The following is a 20448-nucleotide window of genomic DNA, read 5'->3' as shown; positions in this document are numbered from 1 at the left end:
ATGCTCTCTGTGAATTTAACCTTAATGGAGTTGAAATTCAACTGCCATTTTGTCTGACATCTGTCCTCTGAGACCAGGCCTGGCTGTGCAGGGGCAGTGCCCGTGTGCAGGGGTGCAGAGGAAAAGAGTCCCATCCCAGCAGCACGGCCAGGGAGCACCAGCGCTTGGGGCATGCAGAGCTGTTCTCTTGCCACTGCCGCCCTGTCCTGCTGAGCCCTGCTGGTGGGGTCAGGCCCGGCTGCTCCTGCAGCTTGGTGCCAGTGCTGCTGTGGGGCTGTGCTGGGACTGCAGGCAGGGACAGGCAGTGGGCACGGCAGTGGCACAGCTGGCCTCCACTGCAGCACTTCCCTCCTAAGGGAGGATCTCCTCCGAGGTGGACTGAGCAGAGCTCAAGTGCTCAATCTGATGTGAGCAGGCAGAGCAGAGCTCTGCAGCCCCACGGCAAACAGCAGCCCCACCAAAGGAGCCTGGGGAGTGATTCCTTGCAGCCCTGGGGCAATGGCAGTGATCCCATGAGCTGGGTCTGCCTCCCAGCCTGCCCAGCATGGCCCTGCAGAGTGCCCCCGTGCCCCAGGCACCACAGTCCCCTCACTCTGCAGAGCAGCACCACCAGCTGGGGCTGGGGCTGCAAGGATGCTTCACATGAGTGTCATCTAGGCCAGCTTCAGACTTCTGGACTTGAGTGTGATCTTCACTGTGCACAAGGAGCTAAGAGACTGCCAACAGGCATGGGGCTGGAACATTGCCTGCAAGGTCCCTCCTGTCCTAGCACCTCACAGGACTGGCACGGAAATGGCTCCTGAGTGTCAGAGAGGCTGGGAGCCCAGCAGGTGTGCCATGAGCTTGGAGGATCACAACCAGCTCACTTCTAGCTGGGCAGGTCCTGGCCCAAAAAGGGGGTGTTTTCTAGGTGTGGTATTATAAGCTCAGTGGTGCATCAGAAACACTAAGTCCAGCAGGAAGCAACTGGCTATTAAATGGCCTGTGAGTTGAGCTCTTTCTGAAGTAGCTGACAGGTCACCCTTGACTCCTGGCTGGGATCTGTGCCTTTAGGCTCACATCTGCCAGTGTCCATGGTAGGGCAGCAGAAGGCACTTGCTGTGCATGTAGTTTCTGAGATTGGTTCTTTCTAAGTGCCTGGTAGGCCCCATAGTGGAAGAGGTCTTGGATAGGGGTTGTCACGTCAGAGGTGTCAGCTTTTGCCTGAAGTCATCCTTTAGGACTGCTTTCAGTTTTCTACACAGAGCAGACCACTGCCTCCAAGACGCTTGGGGCAAACTGAACCATGCATGAGGGTTTGGAAAAAGATAGCCTGGGTGCACAGAAGCCATTCAGTATCTAAAAGTTGGAGGCAGGAAACAAAATTTTGAGGTGGTACAAGAGCTGCTGGGCACATTGTGCAGGGTTCACCTACACCTTTGGGCTATTTTTCATCCTGACTTGGGTGCCATGTCAGTCTCAAGAGAGGAGTAGCCAATAGATATGAGACGGGTACTCTGAGATCATGAAAGCCATCAGAAAGCTGCCCCTAAGAAAATGACTGATATGGGAAAGTCAGGAAAAGCCTGGCCAGGAGAGATGTGAGATTTGGAGGAGGGAAAAGGTATTTGGCCAGCAGAAATTAATGATTTCTGTGAGGTTAGAACATTCAGGCAATGTTGATTCTGCTGTAACGCTGGCTTAAAACAGTCATGTAAAGCCATTCCCCTATTCTAACCAGTGACATTAATCCCCAAATCTAAATGCTACTCCACACCCTGACAGGAAACCACTACTCTTATGCCTGACCTCAAAGTATCCCTTCAAGACAAAACACAGCCTATAGCCACTTCCCTTTATCTTGAGTCTCTTGCTCACCCTGATCTGATCAGCTTGTGGGCCACAAGGAGGAGATGGGTGGGGATACTCTGAGGAGCTCAGCTCTGCCTCAGGATCTCCTGCCTCTGCAGGAGCAATGTGACTGTGGCAGGGACTGTGAGGTCACTTCTGTCTCTGCACGTGATAGGGCAGCAGCAGGAGCGTGTCACAGAAAGGGACTGTGAGGTCACTTGTGTCTGGAGGTGGCAGGTCAGCCTTGACATAGACCTGAGATCTGGACTTTTGGGCTGACATCTGGCAGTGGCCCTGCTAGGCCAGCACAAGGCACCTGCTTGGCATGCTGACTGGGGGATCCCCTCTGCCTCCAGAGCCAGGACGACCCAGGCAGAAAGAAGGCCCCAACATGGGTTGTCCTGTCCCTTCTGCTTGAGTCCATGAGTGGGCAGCAGCAGGCACAAGGCTTGGCTGTGTCAAGAAGCTGCAAGGCCAGCAGCAGGCCCCTGGCTTGGAAGCTGCTTCTGAGGTGACTTGTGTGTGGTTGGCTGAGAGGCCGCAAGGAACCTGCTGGGTTGGGATGCCTACTTCAGGAGTGGTTTCCACCCTCATGGAGCTTTCTGTGGTAGTAGGAAAGAGCAGGAGAGAAGAAACTGCTACAAAGTGTACCATGGAAGTTGCGCACTGTCCACGAGGAGAAAGAAATATCCCTCAAAGGGTTGTGCTGTGGTGCCAGAGGTAACCCTCTAATCAGACCATGGCATCATGTTTCAAGGAACAGCTGGTGAGGGTTGACGAGACATCGGTGAAAGCAAGCAATGAGAGCAAGGTGGTGAACAGAGATTGGTGTCTGAAGACTTCAAGGAAATAGGACAAATTGTGGGACAGCGTAGGAAAAGCTACAGAGGAGAAGGCAGAGGGTGCTAGCAAGAATGGAGTGCCCAACAGCCCTGAGGTTTTTGTCCTCTTGACTAGAGCTTAGGAGGAGAGATGTTATATTCATTGTGATGGGGTCTCATGGATTCCTTACAACCCTGTGCAGCAGCTCGGATGTGTAGTACCACTGTTCTTCTCATGGCATCACACTGCCCACCACATCCCACAGACCCCAGGAAGAGCCCTGAGATGGACATAGGGGTGCAGGATCTCCTCTCACATTTCCAGGGGTCAGGCCTTGGCTCTTCTGCTTCACTAAAACCAACAAAGACATTTCTCAGCACAGTGCTTTGCCTGTCTGTAACCATGGCCTCCAATTATCTGCCCTAACAAGGCCCTGGGGAGGCTTTGTTAGGAACAGCCCTCAGTGGGGCCCATTAATACTCCAAGTCACTTCAACTTTTCCTCCTGACTTTACTTGCTCAAGCAGTTGCATCATTCTCCTCTCAGTACCTGAGCTTCATAGACTGATGTCGTGGTTTAACCCGGCTGGCAGCTAAACACCACGCAGCCGTTCGCTCACCCTCCCCCCCCCCTCTCTGAGACGGGGGAGAGAAATGGAAAGTGAAGCCCGTGAGTTGAGATAAAGACAGTTTAATAAGACAGGAAAATAATAATAATAATAATAATAATACAATGATGATAATAGTACTACTACTAATAATATGTACAAACAAGTGATGCACAATGCAATTGCTCACCACCCGCTGACCGATGCCCAGCCTAACCCCGAGCAGTCCGGCCCCCTCCCCCCGGCTAGCCACCCCTATATATTGTTTAGCATGACGTCAGATGGTATGGAATACCCCTTTGGCTAGTTTGGGTCACCTGTCCTGGGTCTGTCCCCTCCCAGCTCTTACTGCACCCCCAGCCTGCCTGTTGGCAGGACAGAGCAAAAGGCTGAGGTGTCCTTGGCTTGGTATAAGCACTGCTCTGCAACAATGAAAACATCGGGGTGTTATCAGCACTCTTCTCATCCTAAGCCAAAACACAGCATTCCACCAGCTACTAGGAAGAACATTAACTCTGTTCTAACTGAAACCAGGACATCTATCCACCCCTTATTCCATACCGTTTATGTCATGCTCAGGTTACACTCTTTTCCATACATTCTAATTAGTCACCATTTTCATCTAGGGTATATAGTAGTCCTGGTAGTGATAACATACAGTATTATATAGTAATTAACATGGTACAATTCAATTCATGGGCTATTCTCACCCAGTATTAAATCTCCTTGAGGTACACACCGGACCTCTCCGTTCTTTTGCATCACCCACCAAGTGTACCCAGGTCCCTGAGCGAAAACAATTCCACGAATAGGTTTGCCTTTTCCTGAGGCAGGAGTAGCCCAGACTGTTTTACCCAGCATATTTCTTACATGCACTACAGGAACTTTATCCCCATCTACAGTACGTAACAGGTTTGATTGGGCAGGTCCAGCTCGGTTGGCAGATCCCCTAGTATTGACTAGCCAGGTGGCCTTTGCCAAATGCGTATCCCAATTTTTGAATGTCCCAGCGCCCATTGCTTTCAATGTAGTCTTTAACAGTCCATTGTATCGTTCAACTTTCCCGGAGGCTTGTGCATGATAGGGGGTGTGATACACCCACTCAATACCATGTTCTTTGGCCCAAGTGTCTATAAGGTTGTTTCGGAAATGAGTCCCATTGTCTGACTCTATTCTTTCTGGGGTACCATGTCGCCATAGGACTTGCTTTTCAAGGCCCAGGATAGTGTTCCGGGCGGTGGCATGAGGCACAGGATATGTTTCCAGCCATCCGGTGGTTGCTTCCACCATTGTAAGTACGTGGCGCTTGCCATTGCGAGTTTGAGGGAGTGTGATGTAATCAATCTGCCAGGCCTCTCCATATTTCTATTTCAGCCATCGTCCTCCATACCAAAGAGGCTTTGACCGTTTGGCTTGCTTGATTGCAGCACATGTTTCACAGTCATGAATAACCTGTGCTATAGCGTCCATGGTCAGGTCCACCCCTCGATCACGAGCCCATCTGTATGTTGCATCTCTACCTTGATGGCCTGAGGTGTCATGGGCCCATCGGGCTATAAATAATTCACCTTTATGCTGCCAATCCAGATCCACCTGAGCTACTTCAATCTTAGCAGCCTGATCCACCTGCTGGTTGTTCTGATGTTCTTCAGTAGCCCGATTCTTGGGCACATGAGCATCTACATGACGTACTTTCACAGCCAGGTTCTCTACCCGAGCAGCAATATCTTGCCACAATGCAGCAGCCCAGATGGGTTTGCCCCTACGCTGCCAGTTGTTTTGCTTCCATTGCTGTAACCATCCCCACAGGGCATTTGCTACCATCCATGAATCGGTGTAGAGATAGAGAACTGGCCATTTTTCTCGTTCAGCAATGGCTAAAGCCAGCTGAATGGCCTTCACTTCTGCAAACTGACTCGATTCACCTTCTCCCTCAGCAGCTTCTGCAACTCGTCGTGTAGGACTCCATACAGCAGCCTTCCATCTTCGATGCTTCCCCACAATACGACAGGACCCATCAGTGAACAGGGCATATTTCTTTTCATTTTCTGGTAACTGGTTGTACAGTGGGGCTTCTTCAGCGCGACCCACCTCCTCCTCTGATGATATCCCAAAGTATTTACCTTCTGGCCAGTCCATAATCACTTCCAATATTCCTGGGCGACTGGGGTTTCCTATTCGAGCCCGCTGAGTAATTAGTGCAATCCACTTGCTCCATGTAGCATCAGTTGCATGATGCGTAGAAGAGACCCTTCCCTTGAACATCCAGCCTAGTACCGGCAATCGGGGTGCTAGGAGGAGCTGCGCTTCAGTACCGACCACCTCTGAAGCAGATCGAACTCCTTCATATGCTGCCAGTATCTCCTTTTCAGTTGGAGTATAGCGGGCCTCAGACCCTCTGTATCCCCGGCTCCAAAACCCCAGGGGCCGACCTCGAGTTTCCCCAGGTTCTTTCTGCCAGAGGCTCCAGGTGGGGCCGTTCTCCCCGGCTGCAGTGTAGAGCACATTCTTTACATCTGGTCCTGTTCGAACTGGCCCAAGGGCTACTGCATGGACTATTTCCTGCTTAATTTGTTCAAAGGCTTGTCGTTGTTCAGGGCCCCATTCAAACTCATTCTTCTTACGGGTTACTTGGTAGAGCGGGTTTACAATCAGACTGTAATTTGGGATGTGCATTCTCCAAAACCCCACAACCCCTAAGAAAGTCTGTGTTTCTTTTTTGTTAGTTGGTGGAGACATAGCTGTTATTTTGTTGATCACATCCATTGGGATTTGACGACGTCCATCTTGCCATTTTATTCCTAAAAACTGGATCTCTCGTGCAGGTCCTTTGACTTTATTTTGTTTTATGGCAAAACCGGCTTTCAGAAGGATTTGGACTATTTTCTTCCCTTTCTCGAAAACTTCCTCTGCTGTGTCACCCCACACAATAATGTCATCGATGTACTGCAGGTGTTCAGGAGCTTCCCCCTGCTCCAGTGCAGACTGGATCAGCCCATGGCAAATGGTAGGGCTGTGTTTCCACCCCTGGGGCAGTCGATTCCAAGTATATTGGACTCCCCTCCAAGTGAAAGCAAACTGTGGCCTGCACTCTGCTGCTAGAGGGATGGAGAAAAATGCATTAGCGATATCAATTGTGGCATACCACTTGGCTGCCTTCGATTCAAGTTCGTACTGAAGTTCCAGCATGTCCGGCACTGCAGCACTCAGTGGTGGCGTCACTTCGTTCAGGCCGCGATAGTCCACTGTTAGTCTCCACTCGCCATTAGACTTTCGCACTGGCCATATGGGACTATTGAAAGGTGAATGAGTCTTGCTGATCACTCCTTGGCTCTCCAATTGACGAATTAGCTTATGGATGGGAATCAGGGAGTCTCGGTTAGTGCGATATTGCCGGCGGTGCACAGTTGTGGTAGCAATTGGCACTTGCTGTTCTTCGACCCTCAGCAACCCCACAACAGAGGGGTCCTCTGAGAGACCAGGCAAGGTAGATAATTGTTTAATGCCCTCTGTCTCTAAGGCAGCTATACCAAAAGCCCACCGGAACCCTTTTGGGTCCTTGCAATATCCTCTTCTGAGATAGTCTATGCCAAGGATACATGGAGCATCCGGGCCAGTCACAATACGGTGCTTTTCCCACTCATTCCCAGTCAGACTCACTTCAGCCTCCAATACAGTCAACTGCTGAGATCCCCCTGTCACTCCACAAATATAGATGGGCTCTGGTCCTTTATAGCTCGATGGCATTATAGTGCATTGTGCACCGGTGTCTACTAAAGCCTTATACTTCTGTGCGTCTGATGTGCCAGGCCATCGAATCCACACAGTCCAATAAACTCGATTATCCCTTTCCTCCCCCTGGCTGGAGGCAGGGCCTCCCTAATCCTGGTCGGAATCTTCTTCGTTTCTGTGTTTGAAGGACTGTCTGCTGGAAGTTGGAGCAGCAAACTTTTCAGAGAATCCCTTCTTCCTGATTGTTTTCTTTTGCAACTCACGTACCCGTGCCTCTAGGGTCGCGGTAGATTTTCCATCCCATTTTCTCATGTCCTCTCCATGGTCTCGTAAGTAAAACCACAGGGTAGCACGGGGTGAGTACCCACCATATCGTCTTCCTTGTGTGGATGAACGACTACCCCTGACAGCTGAGACACTGCTCTGTACAGGTACGGAGGAGAATAATCTCTCTTCAAGTTGGTGAACCTTTTCAGAAAGTTTCTCCACAGTGTTCTCTTTTGGTCGGTGGACACTGGTTGGTTCAGGTGGGGATGAAGATAGATTCTCTTTAAGTTGGTGGAACTCTTCAGAAAGTTTCTCCACAGCTGAGACGCAGGCCCGTAAGGAAGAGGAGAGACTTTCTTCGTACTGCCGGAGTTGTTTAGCCACTTCATCCACTGTGGGTTCCTCATCCTCTTTCCAGGCCATTATTGCCAATGAGCTGGCATATGATGATGGTGCACTCCGTACAAACTTCCGCCACATGGGTCGCGTACACCTGACTTCATCTGGATCTTTGGATGTTTGTCTGAGGTCTGGATGCTCATAAATCACTTCCCGTACGGCTAATTCCCTCAGGTACTGGATTCCCTTCTCCATAGTGGTCCACTTGCCTGGTAGACATAAAAGTTCTTCCTTGAAGGGATACCTTTCCCTCACAGCTGAGAGGAGACGCCTCCAGAGGCTGTGAGATTGTGCTCCATCTGCAATTGCTTTGTCAATGCCTGCGTCTCTAGCAAGGGATCCCAGTCGTCTGGCTTCCTTCCCCTCTAATTCCACACAATTGGCTGTGGTGTCCCAAGCTGCTTGTACCAAGGTGAAAAGCTGCTCACCTATACAGCGACCAAAATCTTTTTGCACATCTCGTAGCTCGCGCTCGTATAGGTTTCGGGTAGTTACCGTTGATTTTTCGGCATCCTCATCTTCCTCCTCCTGAATCCCTGATGGCCCAGCATCGTCATCGTCTCTATACCTAGATTTGGCAGAAGACTCTCTGCGTTCTAAATGACCTGAATCTCTATACCATTTTTTCACCTTCTCTACAGGGGCAGCTTGCACTGCTACAGCTCGCTTCTCTGACCCTGTTACAGCGTCTGCCACAGGGGTTGGAAGACCCTCTGCAGGGTCAACTTGCACTGTTACAGTTCGTTTCTCTGACACAGTCACAGGAGCTGGAGCGGCTGCAGGAGCTGGGACTGGAGCCGCTGCAGTGTCCACTGTAGGGGTCACAGTGGCCTTTGGATCTGTCACAGGACTTGGAGTGGCCGCAGGGTCTGTCACTAAGTTGATAGCAGTATCCATGGCAGCTCGATAGGCATGATCCAGGCCCCAGCACGTTACAATGATTTGTGTTACTTTGGAACTGCCAGAATCATGACACCTTTTTCTCAAGCATTCTGCCAGTTTTTGAGGATTTTGCAGTTGTTCAGGGGTGAATTTCCAAAACACTGGGGGTGCCAACTGCTCTAGATGCCTGCCCATATCCTCCCATACTCCCTGCCATCCACAACTATACTGCCTCCACGCAGATCTCCAGATGAGCTTCCTAAGTAGTTGTTTAACTTTAAGCAGAATCTGAAGCATATTCATGAGGCATAACAACAAGACCATGCTGGTCTGAGTATCCCAAGGATATTCAATATCTTGGAGAGCTATTGTAGCAAGCTCGGAGGGTAAGAGGGTGGTGAAGGAGGAAGGCATAGTGATCCAGGAGGATACAGGGGTGGTGAAGGAGAAAGGGAGAGTGATCAAGTAAGAAAAAATATCTTCCCCTTTCCCCTCCACAGATTGACTCCCTAACGGAAAAAAACAATAGGTATAATTGCTAATAGTTTCCAAGATACAGTTTCCAAAATACAGAGTCGACGATGTTACTGAGTACAAATACCAAGTTAGAGTCATGACCAGATATCTCATCGTCTCATAAGCCATTGCTACAACACTCAGTACCATAATGATCTGAAACCAGGGCCCGGAGAGGATAAACAACATGACAGAGAGCAAATACGGAAAATAATGTACTATAATACTCAATTTGGAAAACAGGCGCAGCAGAGTTAAGATTAAAGCAATCAGCATTATGACAAGTGACTATTAAGCAGGTCTAATACTTACACCAATTTTAGTTTAACACACTCTGGTCAGATCTGCCGTTATCTCAACCTTTCGAGCCCCACGTTGGGCGCCAAAAAGACTGTCGTGGTTTAACCCAGCTGGCAGCTAAATACCACGCAGCCGTTCGCTCACCCTCCCCCCTCCCTCTCTGGGACGGGGGAGAGAAATGGAAAGTGAAGCCCATGAGTTGAGATAAAGACAGTTTAATAAGACAGGAAAATAATAATAACAAAATAATAATAACAATAATAATAATAATGTTACAATGGTGATAATAGGAAAGTAATAATAATATGTACAAACAAGTGATGCACAATGCAATTGCTCACCACCCGCTGACCGATGCCCAGCCTAACCCCGAGCAGTCCGGCCCCCTCCCCCCGGCTAGCCACCCCTATATATTGTTTAGCATGACGTCAGATGGTATGGAATACCCCTTTGGCTAGTTTGGGTCACCTGTCCTGGATCTGTCCCCTCCCAGCTCTTACTGCATCCCCAGCCTGCCTGTTGGCAGGACAGAGCAAAAAGCTGAGGTGTCCTTGGCTTGGTATAAGCACTGCTCTGCAACAATGAAAACATCGGGGTGTTATCAGCACTCTTCTCATCCTAAGCCAAAACACAGCATTCCACCAGCTACTAGGAAGAAAATTAATTCTGTTCTAACTGAAACCAGGACATCTTCCCCATCTCTGGACTTGGTGGTGTCACTTTTGTACTCAGTGGTACCTGCAGCAGTGAACCCTCTCATTTACAGCATGAGGAACCAGGAACTCAAGGTTGCAGTGAGGAAATTGTTTCTATATGTGCTTCTTAAGCATCAGTGTTGTTAACATTATTGTGATTTGTATCATACCATTTTTATACTTAGTATTATTATCATATAATAATAATAATAATAATCCTCTAAATGCTACCATTCTATCTGAGAAACTGAGATGAGAGATTTTCATATCATTTTTTGTTTTTGTTATTTTCATAACTTTTGATATTGCTTTAATTTATTTAGTAATTTTTTTTACTTTGACTACATCTTCCATTTAACCTATTGAACTAGGCTTCCTTTGTAGGTATAGACAATAAAGAAGACAGAATAAAATCAATGGTCTCAGTATCCCTCTCTTCCCATCCCCTCTGGAGCTGGGGGAGCAGCCCCAGCATGCAGGAGGGGCTCAGGGCCAAGAGCCCAGCTGACACATGCAGGAGCAGCCCTGGTGGTTCTTGGGGCTGCCCCTCACTGCCCCCTGGGCTCTGCCTGTCTGCTGCCTTCGGGTTGGGGCTGCTGCTTCCCTGGAGCCATGGCCATGGCCAGCAGCAGGACATGGCCTTTTCACTACTGCTCCCTTTGGCTTCCACATTGTTCTGTTGTGCTGTTGTATCTGTTAGTCTTGAGCTCTCATATGCCTCGATGACAGTCCTGTTTTCTCTGCAGGGCATCCTGATCCCTGCAGACAGCAGCACGCACTGCAGAGCCCTGGGTCACAGCCGCCTTCCTGCTAGCACCACAGTAACAAAAGGGGCTGCTGAAGGCAAACCCAGGAGCCTGGACACCAAGGGGCTGTTCTCTGCTCTTCTGTATTCTGGGTGTTCATCATGGAGTGAAAGACACAGGCTGAAAGTCCCAGGGTGGCCTCTGAGGAACCAAGGGCAGCACTAAGAGCTTCCATTATGACAGAACTTGCCTAAGGAGATGACAACTGATCTTAAACTTATCTGCATGGGACTGCACCCCCTGCAGCGGGGCAGGCGGCAGATTCCAGCCTGGAGAGGAATCTGGAGCTTCCAGCAGATGTCAGGTAATCTGCAGGGACAAGGTCCTCAGATGAAGTGATTAGAACCTCATAAAATGAGTGACCATCCAAAAAAAGGTCTGTTAAAGGAAAAGGGGAATCTGAGGAGTCCATGGTCTAAAAGAGGGCTCTGCAATGCCACAAGAGGTGGTGAAGAGCCAGCAGGTGAAGGCCCATAAGACTGAAGAGGAATTGAGGATAACCATTTTGAAGTGCTATGGGCGAGGTCTGGTGCAGGTCTCGCCTGCCTTTTGTGCCCTTAGAGACACCCCATGGCCCTTCCCAGCACTGCCCTGTGCTGCTGAGCCACCAGGGCACATGGAAAGGGGTTAAGCAGCAGAGATCCCCATGGACGTAGGTCTGGTGCCCACCCTGAGCAGCACGGGCAGGGGGGAGACCCCCGGGGGTCCCAGGGCACCACAGCCCCTGGCTCTCACAGCAGCACCGACAGCTCGGGGCCCTGTGGGGAGCACGGGGATGGAAGGAGCAACGGCTGGCGAGGCCAGCACAAACACAGTGCCCTGGGTAAGGCTCTCTGAGAGCAGGGATGGCCCTGGGGAAGAGCAGGGCAGCATTGATGGGCCTGCACTGATGGGGAAAGGAGAAAGGGAAAGGTCTTCGTGCAGGCCCCTGCTCGGGGCAGGCTGCTCTGTGGCTGGGCCAGGCCTCTTGTGCTGGCCTGGGGAGCGGGGCTGGCCTTGCAGGGCACAGGCACTGTGTGCTGGGGATCTGCCAGGCAAGAGAGCAGGGCTCCTGCAGCTTCACGGACCTCCATCTCCTGGCACCATGGAAACCTCCTTGCTTCATGCATCCAGCAGATAAACACCTATTGGCCACCTGCTTTCTCATCTTCTAGAGGAACTGGGAACAGAATAGAAAAACCAAGTAAAACTCAGAAATTGTGAGCCACAGAAGGCCCTGATTCTGTGCAAGAAATGCTCAAAAACAGCAACCACGACTGTGGGTGACCATCACTGGTCACACAACCAAAACACTGTACCACAAGGGGCTGCTTTGCAGAGAGTAACTCCACCCCAGCCAGAGCAAGTACAGGGACCCTGATGGAAAAAGAAGACTCCCTCTGAGCTCGGGAAGGAGACAGGAAGGTGTTAATAAGCACCAGGACAATTGAGGAAGCCCAAAGGCCCTTCTGAAGGGTCACTGAGTGCCACCTGAGAGGCAGTGCTGGGCAGTGGGGAGGGCCAGGAGAAAGACTTGTGAGAAGGCTGTGAGAACCAAGGAAATCCAGGGCTTTAGCAGATCCTTAAAGTCCTGCCTTAGTCCCTAGATGGAAAGCAGTGAAATGTTTGTGGGTGGAGGAGTAGCCAAATCTTGGGACTGGGACAGGGCTGAAGGGCCCTGCATGAATCCGGAATGATGGAGAAGTGTCCACCTTGCATGTGTGCCTCAGCCTGGGAGCAGGGGCCTGCCCACGGTGTGGGATGGCTGGGCTGTGCTCAGCCAGGCCCCAGGAGATGACCTTGCTCTCTTCCTCCCCACCACTCCGCACCCGGGGCAGGCCCTCAGGAAACACCCCTGAGCCTGGAGATGCACCAACCTGCTGCAGTGAGGTGCCACTACTGCAGGGGCAGAGGGGAGGGTTGGAGAGACACATGGGACCTGCATGCATGAGTGGTGTGGTCTGGGGAAGTGAGTGTCTGGGAAAAGTTACCCTGGAGCCATAGGAGCCATTCTGGAAAGGAAACTTGTAGGGAGGAACCGCGCTTTTGTGGCAGTGCAGAGCTGCTGGGCACATTGTGCAGGGTGCTCTGATGGACATTTGTGTCCTTTTCCATCGTGTCTTAAGTGCCACTTTTCTCAGGAATAGAGTAGCCAACAGAGCACTGACAGATAGTCTAAGATCATGAAAGGCATCATAAGCATGCCCCTAAAAAGATAATTGATATGGGGAAATCAGGAGAAGCCTGGCCAGGAGAAATGTGAGACTGAGAGGAGGGAATAGGGGCTTGGCCAGCTAAAATTAAGGATTTTGTAGAGGTAAGAGGGTCCAGGTTATGCTGATGCAGCTGTAACTCTGACTTAAAATAGTCATACAAGGCTATTCCCCAGCTTTAACCTGTAAACTTCTTTCTTAAACCTAAATGCTACTCAGCACCCTGACAGGAATCCACTACTCTAATGAGTGACCTCAACGTATCCCTAGAAGACAAAACTCAGCCCATAGCCGCTTCCCCTAGCTCTTACTCTCTTAATAACTCTGATCTCTGCCCTTAATACTAGCATTAAAATGGTCTAGTTAACACTGGAAAACTGCTTAAGTGACCTAAACAAAACCCTAACTCCAAATAAATGTGAGTGGCCATGGATCTGATCAGCTTGTGGGTCACAAGGAGGAGATGGGTGGGAATGCTCTGAGGAGCTCAGCTCTGCCTCAACATCTCCTGCCCCAGCAGGAGCAATGTGACTGTGGCAGTGACTGTGAGGTCATTTCTGCCTCTGCATTGATAGGGCAGCAACAGGAACGTGTCACAGAAAGGGACTGGGAGGTCACTTCTGTCTGGAGGTGGCAGATCACCCTTGACTTCTCCCTGGGAGCTGCACTTTTGGGCTGACATCTGGCAGTGGCCCTGCTAGGCCTGCAGAAGGCACCTGCTTGGCATGCTGACTGGGGGATCCCCTCTGCCTCCAGAGCCAGGAGGACCCAGGCAGAAAGAAGGCCCCAACATGGGTTGTCCTGTCCCTTCTGCTTGAGTCCATGAGTGGGCAGCAGCAGGCACAAGGCTTGGCTGTGTCTCCACAAGAAGCTGCAAGGCCAGCAGCAGGCCCCTGGCTTGGAAGCTGCTGCTGAGGTGACTTGTGTCTGGTTGGCTGAGAGGCCGCAAGGAGCCTGCTTGGTTGGGATGCCTACTTCAGGAGTGGTTTCCAACATGATGGAGCTTCCTTTGGCTGTAGGAAAGAGCAGAAGAAAAAACTTCCACACAGTGCACCTTGGAAGTTAAGCATTGGCCACAAGGAGGAAGAAATGTCCCTCAAAGGGTCATGCTGTGGTGCCAGAGGTCACCCTCTGATCAGACCCTGGCTTTGTGTTTCAAGGAACATCTGGTGAGGGCTGACGAGACATGGGTGAAAGCAAGGGATGAAAGCAAGGTGGTGAACAGAGATGGATGTCTCCAGACTTCACGGAAATAGGTCAGACTATGGCACATGATAGGAAAGCCTGTAGAGGGGAAGGCAGAGGGTGCTGGTAGAAATGGCAGGCCCAACAGCCCTGAAATTTCTGTCCTCTTGGCTAGAGTTTATGAGGAAATATATTTTATTCATTGTGATGAGGCCTCATTGATTCCTTGCAACCCTGTGCAGCAGCTCAGAGGTGTCATACCACTGTTCTTCTCATGGCATCACACAGCCCACCATATCCCACAGAACCCCAGGAAAAGCCTTGAGCCAGATGTGGGGGTGCAGGATCTCCTCTCACAGTTCTAGGAGTCAGGCATTTGCTCTTCTTCACAAAAACCAACCAAGATTTTTCTCAGCACAGTGCTTTGCCTGTCTGTAACCATGGCCTCCAATTATCTGCCCTAGCAAGGCCCTGGAGGCTTTGTTAGTAACAGCCCTCAGTGGGGCCCATTAATACTTCAAGTCACTTCAGCTTTTCCTTCTGACTATTTTTTCTAGCAGTTGCATCATTCACCTCTCAGTACCTGAGCTTCATAGACTGAGCACCTAAATACACCATGGAACTCATTAAAATGAAGAAACTCCTAACATCTCTTTGATAGTTGTCTTCAAGCCTTCACGCCTTGTGAAGAGCTTGCAAGATGTAATTAAGGAAGAAGATTTCAAAGAGCAACCAATAAAAATATTTTCAGTTTTCAAAGGCTGAATTTTACTGCATTTCAGTTTTGAGCCTCATTCTCCTATTGCTATTCATCCAGGGTGACTTCTTTAGAGACCTTCATCGGGATGTTAGAAATGGCTCATTTTTCAAAGTAGGATTAAATAAAAAAAATAGGATTTATTAAAAGAATAGAGGTAAGCAAACAGCGCTGGGTGCACTGAGAGTCTCTGCTCCACCAGGACGCACACCAGCCACATCAAGCAGCTGATTTTTATGCTCCTAGACTAATACATATTCATTACTACTTCTAAAAAAATAGGTTATTACAATTAGCTTCCGGGGTCCAGTCCCTCCTACTGGAGCATGCGCATCAGTCTCCGGTGGTCCCTCTTGGGTTCTCTAGGGGTCTTTCATGCTGAAGGCTCGTAGTCTTCCTCTCCAAGTTTTTTTTCTCGTCCTTCCCCTTTGTACTTCCTTGGCACTGTGTCAAGTTTATACAGCATCCCCTACAGGTCTTTTCTCCTAGCCGTCCTTCAGCTTCTTTTTTTCTTCTTCTTAATCTCTTGGCCACCTGGCCAGATATCAGAGGCCTACATAGTATCCCATAACAGTCACCAGTTGTTATCAGTTGTTCTGAAACCCCCAGACATCAAAGACTTCATACAAACACAAATAGCTTTCTTATTGACACTTCACCAGTAATTAAAACATTCTTCCCCAGCCATTCACAGACACATCTATAGCAGTGTTAAGTTAATCTCGAAGAAGACAGGAAAAAAAAAGCTGTAACTGTTAGAAATAGAAGTCCAGAATAACAAAAGCAAACAGGTTCATAAATTTAAGGAGTATTTTCTGAAGACTTGATAAATTGACTAGAATGAGGAGGAGACTGGGACACACTGCATCTGTGGTTCAAGAATTAAATTACCAGTGCAGGGCCCAGAGGCAGACAGGACTGTTCTATATGGATACAAATTGTTAAAACATTCTTAACATCTGTAATCATGTCCTGAATGTTATGGGGCTGTGCAGGTCAAAATTAGAAGGGCCAAAGCCCAGCTGGACCTCAATCCATCTATTATTGTCAAAGACAATAAAATAAATAAAAAAATAATATTACTACTTTAAATGAAGGAGGATTAGGGAGAATCATAATCCTTTATTGGGTTCTGGGGGGAAAACCTGGTTAAAAGGGATGAGTTAAAGGCTTAGACACTTAATGCCTTCTTTGCCTCAGTCTATAGCAGCAAGACCAGTTGTTCCCCTGGACATTTCTTCCTCCTCATGGCCAGTGCCAACATTCCAATGCACACTTTGTGGCATTTTTTTCTCTCCTGCTCTTTCCTACTACCAAAGGAAGCTCCATCAGGGTGGAAACCACTCCTGAAGTAGGCATTCCAACCCAGCAGGTTCCTTGAGGCCTCTCAGCCAACCAGACACAAGTCACCTCAGCAGCAGCTTCCAAGCCAGGAGCCTGCTGCTGGCCTTGCAGCTTCTGGTGGAGACACAGCCAAGCCTTGTGCCTCCTGCTGCCCAGTCATGGACTCAAGCAGAAGGGATAGGACAACCCATCTGGGGGCCTTCTTTCTGCCTGGGTCCTCCTGGGTCTGGAGGCAGAGGGGATCCCCCAGTCAGCATGCCAAGCAGGTGCCTTGTGCTGGCCTAGCAGGGCCACTGCCAGATGTCAGCCCAAAAGTGCATCTCCCAGGGAGAAGGCAAGGCTGACCTGACACCTCCAGACACAAGTGACCTCACAGTCCCTTTGCGTGACACATTCCTGCTGCTGCCATATCAAGTGCAGAGACAGAAGTGACCTCACAGTCCCTGCCACAGTCACATTGCTCCTGCTGGGGCAGGAGATCCTGAGGCAGAGCTGAACTTTCTCTCACCCCCTAGGTACCTGTTTTTCTCTTTCTGGGTCAGAGAATAAGCAAAGTTTTAATGGGAGTATGTGTTATCCTGCTAGTGGTGTCAGGTCTTTGGTTAAGACATAGACAAGGTCTGTGGTTTTAGGTCTGCCAAGGAATCTAGGGTTAAATAGAGCATTTTAATGTTAGTGTTAAGGGAAGGCATTGGGTTTAGTAAGAGAAAAAATTAATAATAATTAAAAAAAAGATTCCTTTCAGAGTACTGTAGTAGCATTTAGGTTTAGGGATTGAAATTACTGTTTCAAGTAAGGAAAGGGACATATGTGACTTTTTTAAGTCAGTGTTACTGCAGCATCCACACTACGTAAACCCTCTTCCTTCTATGAAATCATAAGTTGCTGCTGGCCAAGCTCTTCTTCCCACAGAATCACAGAATCATAGAATTGTCTAGGTTGGAAGAGACCTCAAGATCATCGAGTCCAACCTCTGACCTAACACTAACAAGTCCTCCACTAAACTATATCACTAAGTTCAACATCTAAATATCTTTTAAAGATCTCCAGGGATGGTGACTCCACCACTTCCCTGGGCAGCCCATTCCAATGCCTCACAACCCTCTCAGTAAAGAAATTCTTCCTAATATCCAACCAAAACCACCCCTGGTGCAAATCTAGCCTGTTCCCCCTCATTCTGTCACCAGGCACGTAGGAGAATAGACCAACCCCCACCTCACTACAGCCTCCTTTGAGGTACCTGTAGAGAGCAAAATGGACACCCCTGAGCCTCCTTTTCTCCAGACTGAACAAGCCCAGCTCCCTCAGCCGCAACTTGTAGGACTCCAGACCCCTCACCAGCTTTGTGTTTTCTCTGGACTTGCTGGAGCACCTCGATGTCATTCTTGTTGCGAGGGGCCCAAAACTGAACACAGTACTCGAGGTGCGGCCTCACCAGAGACGAGTACAGGGGGACAATCACTTCCCTAGCTCTGCTGGCCACACTGTTTCTAATACAAGCCAGGATGCCGTTGGCCTTCTTAGCCACCTGAGCACACTGCTGGCCCATATTCAGCCGACTATCAACCATCACTCCCAGGTCCTTCTCTGCCTAGCAGCTCTCCAACCATTCCTCTCGCAGCCTGTAGCTCTGCTTGGGGTTATTGTGCCCCAGGTGCAGGACCCGGCACTTGGCCTTGTTGAACTTCATACAGTTGGCCTCAGCCCATTGGTCCAGCCTATCCAGATCCTCCTGCAGAGCTTTCCTACTCTCGAGCAGATTGACACACGCACCTACCCTGGTGTCATCTGCAAATTTAGTGAGGGTGCACTCGATCCCCTCATCCAGATCATTGATAAAGATATTAAAGAGGACTGGCCTTAGTACTGAGTACTCATGCTAAATCCAAAACACAGCTTCATACCAGCTACTAGGAGGAAAATTATCTGGATCCTAGCCAACTCCAGGACACTCACAGACTAAGGGCATGATATATCTGTGTGTGTATCATCTGAGAAAAGGTGGTGGTGATTAATTGGAAAGTACTGGAGCTGAGCATGGTGCAGATGGTATGGAATATAGGGTGGATATTGTCCATGTGTTGTCTGGGATAGACTTAATTTCCTTCTTATTAGATGATACAGTGTTGTATTTTGTATATAGGACACAGTTCCAGATAAAGTAACAGTATGCATGAGAAGGAAGAACAGAAAAGTGGAATCTGGCAGCCTTCTATCCCCCACCCTTCACTGATTCTGTGCTGTAATTCCATTCAACTAGTTCCTGCTGTATAATCCAAACTGTCCTGCAAACTCCTGCTACTGTTATCTTGTGAGAAACAGCACAATCACGGTGAGCCGTCTGCCTGCAGACATTAACAGCTGACAGAATGGAGCTTCTGTGCAGGGGAACCTTGAGAAACTGCGGGATTTTGCCTACACAAACCTCCTGACATTTACACGGAGAAGAGCCCAATCCTGCACCAGAGGAAGAGGAACCCCATACATGGAGGCAGACTGGGACTCTGCTGAGTGAGCAGTGCCCAGGAGGAGGAGGGCCTGGGCACCATGAGGGATGTCATACAAGCAGTGGTGCCTGCTCACCAGGAACCAGGGCAGCTTCCTACAGAGCTGCCTTATGAGGAGCATGGCCACCAAGAAGATCTGAGTTATCAGACTCACCTCAGATCGAACGTGACCCTACCCACAGAAGGGTCTGCATCTGGCAGTGGAAGATTTGGAAGTCCAGGAGTCCCTCAGACAGCCTGGTGAGGAGAAGAGTAATGGCTGTGGCAAGGCTCAAAGTCCCAACAGGACCCAGGTCTTTGTGTCCATGCCTATGGCTGTTGTCTTTGCCACTGAGGCCCATGAGAAGACAGCTTATTTCTAAAGCACCAGGGCCTCATTGCCTCCTCGCCCCCAACCATGAAGCAGGCAGGGGTCATACCATTCTTCCTGCACTTGGCCATGCACATCCCCATCTCCTACTGCCCAACAAAGAGCCCTGAGCAACCTGTAAAGGAAAGAATCTCCCTTCCTGTGTGCCATGTGACAAGGCCTGGCCCTTGTGCTTGCTGACACCATCCAGGTTTCCTACACCTCAGTGTCACCTTCACACTGCCTTTGTCTCCTTGTCCTCACTGCCTCCAGGGTTCTGCTCTAACGAGCTCCAAGGGAGGCTGTGTGAGTGCTGGCCCTCAGGGGGACACTGCAGGAAACTTGCCTGGGACTTGGACTTCTGGAGAGATGTCTTCAGTTGTCTCTGAGTGCCTGAGGTTCGTGGGCTCATCAGCAAAGCCCCCAGAGGGGTGATTGCAGTGCCTTGGGCTGGTGCTGTGCTGCTGAGCTGGGCCGGGCTCGTGGGACAGAGAGACCTCATGGCAGGAGGGCCCTGGTGCAGAGAGACAGCTGTGCCCAGGAGCAGCTCCTCTGCACAGCGCAGCAGGGCTGGGGGCTCTGACCGCAGCTGGCACACAGAGAGGAGAGAAGGAGACAGGGCTTGGAGGCAGTTGGCAGTGGGAGGATGCTGAGAGCTGCCTGCAGGAGAAACCTGCACAGCCCTTGACAAGGTAAGTGTCTGGCTGCAGGGCCATGCAACTGCAGATCCTGGGTGGGTCTCGTGCTGGGTCTTGTTTCTGGGAGGGCAGTGGGCAATGCAGTAGGCTTTGAGAGTCCTGCTGGGTTGCAGTGTGAGGTCAGGAAGTCTGGCAGAAGCTCCTTGGAGTGCCCTAAGGCAGGTGCCCCTGGTCAGCCCAGAACACCCTGCCCTGGCTGGCCATGCCGGGCTCTCTGTCAGCTGCCCCGTAGCTCCTGCAGCCATGGAGGTGCCCCTTGGCAGGGCCCTGTTGGTGGCAGGGTGCTGCAGGGCAGCGCTGAGCACAGCCGAGTGAGATGGGGTCTGTGCACATCGGTAGGGGGAACGAAGAGGAGTGTGCAGAGCAGCAGCTCCTGGCAGGGACAGCTGCAGGCAGCAGAGAGAGGGGCAGGTGGCCAGAAGGAGCTGTTGGCAGAAACGCCGTGGCAGGGGGGATTCGGGCACCTCGTGGCCATGCCCTGCAGTGCAGACACCTTCCCCTGGAGCAGCCCCTCCCTGGCCTCCTCTTCCCCTGCAGCCCATGGGCTGTGGGACAGATGG

At 50.2% G+C, this 20448-nt stretch overlaps 1 protein-coding gene across 1 annotated transcript in view; it reads right to left on the bottom strand.

Annotated features, from left to right (window-relative positions):
• LOC309888271 (olfactory receptor 14C36-like) overlaps window positions 1-20448 on the bottom strand; it is a gene marked incomplete at both ends in the record, with an annotated part of 73212 nt that overhangs the window by 27801 nt on the left and 24963 nt on the right. The window lies entirely within an intron of this gene.

This window comes from Aythya marila, assembly GCF_965140915.1.
Source record: "Aythya marila genome assembly, chromosome: 28".
Classification (NCBI taxonomy): Eukaryota; Metazoa; Chordata; class Aves; order Anseriformes; family Anatidae; genus Aythya; species Aythya marila.
Note: the sequence above shows the minus strand (reverse complement) of the source record. Positions and strands in the feature narration are given on the sequence as shown.